This window comes from Pyrgilauda ruficollis, unplaced genomic scaffold (assembly GCF_017590135.1).
Source record: "Pyrgilauda ruficollis isolate IOZ18807 unplaced genomic scaffold, ASM1759013v1 scaffold47, whole genome shotgun sequence".
Classification (NCBI taxonomy): domain Eukaryota; kingdom Metazoa; phylum Chordata; class Aves; order Passeriformes; family Passeridae; genus Pyrgilauda; species Pyrgilauda ruficollis.
This window is the reverse complement of record NW_024526266.1, coordinates 2,640,542-2,651,643: the sequence shown is the minus strand read 5'-3', so window position 1 is coordinate 2,651,643 and position 11,102 is coordinate 2,640,542.

The following is an 11,102-nucleotide window of genomic DNA, read 5'->3' as shown; positions in this document are numbered from 1 at the left end:
AGCTCCACTGGCTCCTCAGTTTCCCGCCTTCGCCCCCCCCCCACACCCCCTCAGGTATCGCCGCCTGCTCCCGGCGCTCCTGAGGCGGGGAGCCGAGTGCCAAAAATGTGGTGGCCCTGCGTTAAGGGTGAGGGAACACCCAAGGCTGGTAAAAGCTCGGAAGTCAGAGGGGCCGTGAGTAATCAAAGTTTTATCAGTAAGCTACACACTTGGCACAGAAATTGGTATGCTGGTACCTGACCTACTGTAGGAACAGCGGGTTCTGGATAAAGCAGTAGGCAGTGGGTTTTGGACAAAGGGGTGTGGGAAAAGGGAAGAGAGAGAGAAAGAGATTAATTAAAGAGGGAGAGAGAGAGAAACGAGAAAGAAAGAGAGGAAAAAAGAAAGAAAAAGAGGTCTCTGGTTCTGGCCTCAATCCAGCTGAAGGAATGCCAGTCCTGGTTCCAGGGTTATCGATCCCAGCTGTGACCACCCAGTCCAAGGTCCAGGAGGGCTCACTCACCCCCACGGGCAAGGCCTGTCCTCGCCCTGAGGGTCCCCCCCTCCACTCCCCACACCCCAGGCACAAGGAAAACTTATTTAAAGGAACCGGGAGGACGCTGAAGTCAAGGCTGGGAGAGCCCAGTGGTGTTATCTGTCCTCGTCCTTCGTGGGAACACACGGGTTGCTCAACAAGTGCTTCCCCCAGCACCCAGGCTGGGCACAAATGTGTGTCCTACCCCCTGAGGTTCTTCCAAACAGTAGCTGGGTAGGTGTTTTTACAGGGAAGTAAAAATGGAGTGCCCCCCAATTTGAGTCATCCCCCAAGAAGTGGTGTGTTGTATCAAGGCGTTGTTCTCCCTCACAAATGTTGCCCTGGGGAGTGGGAGCTCAGCTCACCAGTTTGGGGGAGCTGAGAACAGGCTTGGGTGTTTAGTCCCAGCTGTGCTCCACAGGGACAAAAACTGGGACAAAGGCTGCTCCAGAGGGCCGAAAATGGGACAAAGGCTGGGGTTTGTACCTTGCTTTCTCTCTCTCCCCAGACAGACACAGGCTCGTGATGGAGGGTGAGTCACAGAACACGTCACCAGCAAACAAACTCTAGTAACCTCCTGTGAGCTGCATTTCACACTGCAAATGGGAAAGTTTTCCCAAAGCCAGGAGAACTTATCCACTAATCTCTTACTGGCAAGTACACTCTCTCCTCTTCCTCCTCACGACATCAGGGCTGTGCTGTGCACAATATGCCCCCAGGTGCACCTTGAAAGGTCACCTCAAAACAAGGTACAAAGTTACAATGGGGTAATAAAACATTTCTGTCACTTTTGACAGGTCTGTCAGACCTGTTACTAAAATTTGACTTACACACACCCCAGACACACATTTAAATTGTAGCTGCTGAAACTTTCAGAAGTTGTTTTAAATATCTGTGGGGACTCTTGAGCAGAGCCATTGAGTGAAAAAGTCCAAAACTGATTTATTTTGCAATGTGTGTTCACACTGTTATGCCATCACTCATCTTTCATGCTGCTTAATAAGAAAAGTTGTAAAAATGAAAAGAAAAAACTAAAAACCTTATCATTGCTGAAATGCAATGAGTGAGAGCAGCAGGAATTTTCACATAAACTCGTCCCTGTTCTTAAGAAGTGGATTTCAACACGATGCTGCTTAGAGATACTTTCAGGTCAGGCTGTATGTGACCTGTGGTGCCCTCACACCAAAAATTCTGTGCCAGGTATTTACAATGAAGTTGTGGGGCCAGCATTGGGTAGACAAGCAAGTGTAAACACAATAAAAATCAAAACCCAACAAAATACTCAATGCACCCTGTAGAAAAATATCCTAATGTTTAACAACTTCTTGTTGAAACTGTTTCATCCAATTAGTAAAAGCCTGAGTCTGGGGAGTAGGAAAATGAGGTTACTTTAGTAGAAAAAAAAGTGCAAGTACCCTTCAGAACAAGTTTACTTTGCTTATTTTGCCCTAAAGAGGCTGTACAGAGGTGCCACCAGATTTTATTGGCAGCTCTTGACAATTCTCTCAGGCCAAAGCAGTGCAGTGTGACAAGCACTGAGCTCCCTCCCTGGTCTCTGGGTTTTTCCCTGGCAGAGCTTTTTCACAGCCTTCCTTCCCTTCTCTTTGGAGGCTGTTTACCTGCAGCTCATGGAAAAACAAAGTTTCATTACCTTCCTTCCCACGATTTACAAGCAACTGGGAGAAGGCACTGCCTCCTCTGCTTCCTGCCACTCACTGCCATCATCTGCAATTGTCTTTCCCACTCTAAATTGCTGCATTGTTTCATCAGCGGCATCGTTTACCCCGCTTGTCAGCACGGTGCTTGTAATCCTGATTTTCTGGAGTGTTGTACATTAATCCTCCTGTTGCATTGCTCAACGATTGCCCAAGCACAGCTGTTCCTGAGCACTCCTGCCTGAATCACCGCGTGGTCCTTCCCATTGCTGATGTGGGAACCTTGGCCCTGATACCCCAGTTTCTTCCCTCAGCTCCACTGGCTTTCACCTTCCCAGCTCCAGGCAGCAACTTGACTTTAGCAGCACTGCTTGTTTCCCTCCTTTTCCTTTCTTTCCTTTCTTTCTTTCTTTCTTTGGACAATGCCCTCAGGCACAAGGTGTGATTTTTGGGGATCTCCTGTGCAGGGTCAGGAGTTGGACTCGATGATGCTTGAGGGTCCCTTCTAACTCAGGACATTCTCTTTCCTTCTTTCCTTCTCTTTATTTCTGTCCTGGGTCCTCCTGTCATTTTTGGCACTACTGTAAAATGGCTGTGATTAACACTGCCTACTTTTAATTCTGATTCACTCTAATTTATTTTCTATTTTAAGAATTTTGGTATCAGTCAGCCTAGGGAGTGAGCAGCTGTGGCTCTTTCTGGTGCCCACATTTATTGACCAGGATGATTAATTACTTTATCTTAGCTTTAAAGTCAGTCACTTGAGATCCTCAATGGCTTTCACATATGTCAGCAGATCCTAGAATTAACTGTTTAAAAGTGTGCTTTAGAATTTCCCAATGTGCAGAGGCAATGGACACATCCTGATAGATAAATGAAGGAGCTCCCTCAAGTGGTGAAAAATATTGTTACCTGTTCCACGTAAATGTTTTCCTTTAAAAAAACATTAAGAAAAGGACAGCAATGTCAGATTTAGAATGCAAAGCCAGTTATAAATGTGGCATTGAATGAGCTTCCATTTTTACATAGCCAGAAATAATGGTGTGCATGTAAGACTGAGGCCAGAACCCACTCAGGCAAGTGCTACAGTTAAAAAGGAAATAATTCAAGAACCTGTGGAGGACTTCAGCCTGATCTGATAATGCATGACTGAATTTTGGCAGGAAAGCCAAAAACTAGCTCCAGCAGATTATCACATTTTTGAGGATGCCTGAAGTGTTTATAAATCGTAAAGTTTGCTTTTAAAAAACTCCGGCTCAAGCTTTCACAGTTTCTGCTATCATCATGTCAAGATTTTGTGCATAAATACCCTTGCTCCTTATTACTCTGTGTGAGGCATAGAGTTTTCAAAATATTTGGTGTGAGAGATTCAGATCAGCAAACTTTGGAGAAAAGGCAGAAGCAGCAGCAGTTACACTCACTTTCCAAGCCAGGAAGCTGCTGCTGGTTTCGCTGGCAGATGAGTTAGAAAGAAATGCCCCCATGCCTCTCGGCAGAGGGCAGTGGTAACCTTACTCAGAATCACATTGCATTTTGCTACTGAACTGAAAACATCGTTGGGAAAAAGAAAAAAAAAAAAAAAAAAAAGGTGAAGCCCTACTGCAAACCATCCTGGCTTCCTCTCCCAGCTCAGAAATTCAAGTGATGAACTTGCCATGACCAAGCAGGAGGTGTAATAGCCAATTGAATTGCTGTGATTCCATTGCTGAAAGGGAAACCTGCATTTTTTTTTTTTTTTTTTTTTTTTTTTTGAGGAGTAATTAATTTTGCCTTTCCCTACCATTTTAGGTAATAGAATGAATCTTGCCAGCTGGGATGGTGTAATAGCTGGGGTTTTATTTGTTTAAGTTGAGGAGGTTATTTCTTCAGTATGTTTAAAAAGGAGGTGATCCTTCCAGTCTGGCTAAACATCAAACTATGAGAGGTATTGAACCTGTATAAATACTGTCTCACCCCACTAGCTGAACTGTGTGCTCTGAAGCTGTTCTTTACCCTCTCTGACTCAGCTTTCTCTTTCTGTTGGGCTCGGAAACAATTTCACCTGGGTCCCAACCACGTTATATAATATTGTTCTCCTTGTGACACCAGCTCAAACCAGCCTCAGATTTATTCTGCAGCATACTCTGTTGCTTATTAAAAATGCATGAAAATATTGAACTGCCTCAATGAGAGGGTCTCTGAAGTTGTTTCAGCAGGAATACATGGAATTAAATGTGCAGTCAACCCTGGAAGGGTGACTTCAGAGAGATGCATTCCAGAACAAACAGATCTAGTTACCAGTATTGACTCTCCTGCATATAATGACTTTATAAATATTTTTGTGGAAACAGGGCACTGAACTTGGCCAGCATCTCCTTCCCACTCCTACAGCAGCAACTGTACGTGTTCCTTGTGACTCCACAGACTGCCAGCTGTGCTACACACCTGGGACCCTCCCTTGTGAAGGTCAGACATTTTATACCTAATTTAATGATGGCTTACTACTCTTGTGGTAATCTCTGCCTCTCCATTTTTCATAAGCACCTGCATAATTTTTCTTTTTCCTAAATAAATACAAACCAGTTTGCTATTGCTCTTCCCACAGCTGCTGAGGTGGAGAAAACAGTGTATGCCAGTATTTTGTATCAATTCCTTTTCTCCCATTTATTTGCTACAAGTACAAATGTGCTGACTGCTGATGAACATGGAAGAGAATCAGTGCTTCTGGAATGACAGATCCAGGATGATTCCCAAGGCAGCTGTTTGCAGGTAATCATGCAGTTCTACCTGTTCTGTATTTTACAAAGTGCAGGTTCTGGGGACTAATAACTTTCTGTTTGCAGTAATCAAGTGGGAAAGAAGTGAGACAAAAACCACTGAGGTGCTATGGTGAGACTGGATCAGCCTTTTTGGGTATGAGATCCTTGGAGTCATCAAAGAGAGACTATGCAGAGAAATGTGAAGTAGGGAATGTCACACAGGGTACACCATGGAGAAGTCCAAGAGCTTTGAAATGGCAGCTAGAATCATAATGCCAAAAGTGATTGACGAAAAAAGTATGAGGACAGGGGGAAAAAATAATCCACATCAAAACCAGGATATGTTTGTCAGAGGAGAGCGAATATTTCTAGTAAGCCACAAAAGATTTACTCTCTGCTGTAAACTAAGAAAGAAAACAGATTTTTACTCTCAGTGTCAGACATTTCCTCTTTTTCACCTTGTTTTAATCTCTGCAAAAATAGATGACATGTACTAAAAGTCGTCCCAAGCAGGACACATTTCTAAATCTGCCCAGCCAGCTCTTTGGTTGTCTCCATGGCAATGAGGCAGCACATCCTGCTGCTCTCCCTTCTGTGAGTGCCTTTCCCAAGTTTGACACGGACTGACAACACTGTGCCTTTGTAGCTCCCCTGCCAAAAATCTCCCTATTCTCTGCTCAAGGCCTGTCCCATCTGTTCCTTCCTGCTTCTCCCCGATTTTAGAAACACCTGGCTAGAAGGGGGAATCCATCCATTGCTTCTCTGCTGCAATGATTCAGGCCAAGGAGGGACTGCTGCTGGGTGTACACGTGGAAGGACTGGAGAGGGCAGTGCTTTCCTGTTTGCGAAGAAGTTTTGGATGATGGTAAGGGAGAACACTGCAGGGGCCAGGAGCATAAACAAAGCAGAAGGAAGGAAAATCCAGAATAGTCTCCCAAAAGAATCTCACTGAAACTTGGCACCAGAGGCCATAGCAACAAATAGAGCAGTAAAGAATGTACAGACTTGGTACAAGGCAGTGCTTATTGAAGGAGATGACAGGCGTGAAGGAACACTTCCAAACCTCTGAATTCAGATAGATCTGTGTCACAGCTGAGTCTCTGGCAACTCTCAACAGCATTTTGCTGAAAGTGGAGAAAATAAGAGTTACAAAGCTGAAAGAGGCATTTTTGCTATCAGCTGAAGACTGGCAGAAATGGGAGGTTCTAACGGAACTACACCAGGAGGTGAAGCAATCTGCAGGGTTTGCTGCAGTTGATCTGCCTTGGGCTGAGTTGATGTGGTTACAAAAACATCTTTGTGCTCAGCACTATTCCGTTGTTGGCCTAGTGCCTTGAGGCTTACAAGCTTTGGAAATATGGATGAGGAGATGAAAACTTGAGCTTGTTTAAAGGATTTAAATCTGAAGATGGCAGGCCCAGGAGAGGGATTCTGAGTTCAGGCATGTAGGTCATGCAAGAGAGGTCTTGTCTTCACCAGAAAGTTAATGTGAAATATAGTAAAAATTCCTGTTAGTTCAATCCTTGCCCACACAAAAAAATCCCTCATTGCAAAAAGTGGCTGGAGAAACATAAATTGACAAAGCAACCAGAGAACAAGGTAAACCTTGAGTGAATTCACTTCGTCCTTTACCACTGCTGTTTCTCTACATTAGGGACCCACACTAAGGACCACCATCAAAACATCCAGCGGTGCTCACTCCCCACGGTTTTTCCACTTTCCTCAGTGGCTGCTGACTCTGCTTTCTATTTGTGAGCTTATTCTCCAGGTGCAAAAGGCTTCCAGTGTCCCCAATACAAATCACCCATCTTCAGCACAAATCTTGGGTTTATTATTCTGCAACTGTGTCTAGCAAGACCTCAGTTTCCTGCGCCTGCTGATCAGACACCGAGTTATGGAAGAATCTCTGGCATGATGCTACTGTAGTCTATGGTTTTCAGAGCAAGGATCCAGGCTGAAAGCTTTCTGGTGACATTCCAAGTAAGCTGTCATGAGAAGAGAATCCAACACCCAAGACCTCAGTGCTTAGGGAAAATCAGAGGGTTTCATCTACTCCGAAGAAGAGATTAGAACTATAAATGCTAACTCAGTAACTCCCCAGGAATGAGCATGTGCCATGCTGAGACTGAATGCATCATTAGCAATTCCCTGGGGCCGGATGTCTATTTCAGACTGCACAGTATAACGGCTCCAGGGAACATACAACCAGAGGATGCTGATAATTTCACAGTTTCTGCTTCCCTGTGAGGCAGAAAATAGAAGTGCTCTGAAGCTCTTTCCCAGGAACACAGAAGTAACATTTTCAAAAGCCATCAAAAGCAGATGAAGATAGGTGTGTTCTCTGCAAGCTGGGAGAAAGGGAAACAGAATAATCTGCTGCTGCGGCTGCTAAAGGAGGCTCTTGACTGATCAGCAAGCTATGTGGACTGAAGCCATGGAACCTGTCCCTTGCAGACAAGATTTTGGGGAGGCGTGTAACGTTGGCTCAGGTAGATGGATATTTCAGAAGCATGTAGGGTCCAAAGTGGATTCACACCACACCAGTGCCTCCCCTCACAGCACAGATTAAAATGCTTCTAGTACAGTCAGGTCAGGATGCTGGAGGAGGCGCAGCCAACACCAAAGAAGGCTTCAAGCATTTGCAGCTCTTTACTGTTCTGCAGTACAACCTTTTATACTCTTTATCATTCATGCATTACACGTCTGTGCCCTCTGTGCCCTTTGGTGGTTGGTCAGTACACCTGGCACTCCATGTCTCATTACCTTCAATGCTGTTCACCTGTCTGGCACAGCTGTAGCCCATTGGGGATGAGGCTCGGCTGCAGCCCCACTCCCAGTTCCCACAAACTGTGTACCTACAACACATTCACACTTTGTCACAAGCAACCCATGGGAAAAACTTCCAGGACAGATGACTCAAGGTAATTTGGTAGTGTGACTGCATCCTCAGAAAGAGCAGACAAAAAGGGAAAGGCAGACAGCCAGGCGGTCTCTAGCACGCTGAGGTCAAATTCCCCTTTCTGTCACTCTTGGCTATGGGAAAGCTGAGGACGACTGAGAGGTACCAGACACACTCCTGTGTCTGCTGGCAGAGATGGGCGAGGCCCCAGGCAGACTGAAACACACGCTCCTGGGAGCACAACCGTGCAATCTCTGCCATCAGAAAGATGATGCCGGGGTTTTAGGGATGCTCCTGAATGTCTCAACTTCTCTGCATAGTTTGGATTGCACAGTAAATGCCTCGGCTGCATGAGATGTGCTGTTGGCTCTGGGGAGGCATTATTTCAGGTTGGCTGCAGCTGGGACTATGTAGCATGACTTCAGGCCTCATTAGATGCACACTTGACAAGTTTTCTGCACTAACATAAAGGGAAGAAATGTTTTCTTAACAAAACAAGGCTTGTACAGTTGTCCTATGTGTATGAGGAAGGGCGTGTCTGTCTCTCTGTCCCAGATGTCTTTTTTCTCCCAGTAACTTTTGAACTTCTTGGGCAGTTTTATGCAAATTGAATGGAAAGATGAAAGTTCAAGGAATATTCAGTTCCAATGGCTTTTGTAAAAAATACAGCCTAGTTAGAGGACAGAGTCTTAATTAATGCCCCGAATGGAGGAAACTTTTTTTGGAATAAGAATTTAAGTTGGCAGCAATCGCTAGTCCAGTCTCTCACTGAAAACACAGCCAGCTTCAAAGTCAGATGAGGCTGCTCAGGACCTCATTTTGAAAACCTCCAAGGTGTCAGGAATCTACTCTAGACCTCAGCTTCACAAAACAAATATACTGAGGGCAACACCTTTGCTCTGCCAATCAGAGAATTAATTTCCCCCTCTTTTAAAGGAGGTATAGAAGTGGCAGCCCATGGTAAAGCCTGTGACAATCTCCATACCAGGCAGTCCATAAGGCTCTGCTTATGTTAAATATATTTAACCAGCAGCTACTTACTTTATTTTGGCATTCTGTGGTAGTTAATGATTCCAAGTACAAAGGTCAGACTCGGAGACACAAGGCTTTGTGTATCCCATTGTTTGATTTACCAGAAGCTACAAGGGAAGGAGTGCTGCTCTGTATGAGTGGGAACTACAAGCTACACATCCAGCCTGACAAGCTAATGAGAACAAGTCATTCATTAACAGGAGACTTGCTGCTAGGCAAACACACACAGCTGGTATGGGAGAAGAATTTGGATTTGAAATGAGACAGTGTAGTTGGTTTTTTTATAAGACTTCCTATTTCAGCAAGTTTACAGTCTAAATAAAGACCACACAGAACACATTAAGAACCTGATCAGAGGAAAATTTGGGCTTATGTCTTTTCTGAAAGGTTTGGTAATGAGCAGAGAGGCAGAATTTGCAAGGAGAATGGAAATATTTGCATGTTTAACAGAAGGAACAAGTTTTAGATTTAAGTGAGATTTGATTATAAACGTAAATCCTGCTCTCTTGAGTACCAGTCTGTTCTGTACACACACACAAATGCATTCACAGAAACATCTCTGGTGCTTTCTCCTGCTTCAGTGGCTACTATTATTTTTTTTTTTTGAGAGTTTCACAGTACTAAGCATTTTTTACAGGATTAACATTAAAGTTGGAAGCTGCAAAGCATGGCTATTTAATAACTGTTTGAGGAAGGAACGCAGTGTCATTTGAAAGATAAAGTAAGCACTTACAATTCTTGCATAATCAAATGAAAAAGCCTGTAAAGGAAGAATCTCTCCAGACTTTGTGGAATGAAACAATAACAACATTTTAGAACAAACTCTGACTTTCAAAGTGATTTAACTGTTTAGGAGCATTGCATGGAGCATGACACCATCCATGTCCAGGGCACAAGTGGTCCAGAGCAAAGCTGGATCCCTACCATCCTAAACACGTAACACAGAACAGCAGTCCTGCAAGAAGCTGTATCCTCAGGCTTCCTTATGAGATCAAAGGTTATATTCAAAAGTGTCTACAACTGAAAACAATACTAGGAGTGCATTCACTGTGGGATTCCTTATGGTAGCAAAGGCATCTCCTGAAGATGTGGTTTTCAGCATAATTTAGAAAAGGGAAGTGAAGGTGCTGGGGAAGATGGAGAGGAAGGAGATATTAGGGGAGAAACAAGAAGCAAAAACATGGAGAGGAAGCACAGCTGACTCCAGGGTCTAATGATCTTTTCCAGCCTAAATGGCTCTGTGATTCTAATTCCATCTTATTTTAGCTTCACATCTTGTTTTTAATGTATCTTTATTTTGTTTTGGACTGTCACAGAGGTTATGCTAATCCAAACCCAGCACAGCAGTCATCAGAGGAATCTATGGTGGGACGAGGCTGCTCTCTGAGGCACTGGTGGAGGAACTGCAGTACAGCATTGTGCTCTGAAGCATTTGCTATCACTTAACTAAATGTCAGCTCTCTGGATACAAACCTCTCAGCGAGAGGAAACAGAAAACACATGAAGAAAAGCTTCCATCTGCAAATCAAGAGAACTCCCTCACTGCCCAATGAGCTACTAAGATTTTAAATTAGGAATCATAAAAAATAGGCTCCTAAACATAAATTAAAGCAATGCTAGAACTCTGGTGGCAAAACATTCCTATTGACCCACCTGCAGCTGAATGCCTAAAAGCCTGAATCATCATCAGCACAGTCGAGGGACCTCATATTACCTCAGCAAATGTACTTTATCAGTGATCATTGTGCAAGCTTAGTACTAATTTGCAATTCCCAGCAGATGCAAAGACTTGTCATCATTTTTGTTTGGTAGAGGCAACATGTTCCACAGAAAAAGGCAAACAAACAACATTCTTAATGTTCTTATTAGTATACTCTTCTACAGCCTTTGGTGCCTGGAACAGATGCTTAGGAAGGGTGGTGCAGCTGTAGTACTTAGAAAAATATATCGGACAGGAAAGAAATTCCTGAAGAAGTCCTATAATCTCCTTAATTCCATCTCTCCCCACCTCTGGCTCCACTCTGCTGGAGGCTGTGTGAGGTTATGTGTTATACCCTGATGGGTACAGCTCCTGCAAAACCTCAGCACGGGTAATGTGCTGCTGTTGACAGTTGACAGATACATGCACAAGCTACACAGTTCTGATCCGTGAGGGTGCTTAGTTACCCAGCATACCTAACCCCAAAACACAGGGCCAAATAAAAGAAGAATGGGGATGCCTGAGATGCTGTGGTGAGCTGGCTGTCTCTACACACTCATCTTTT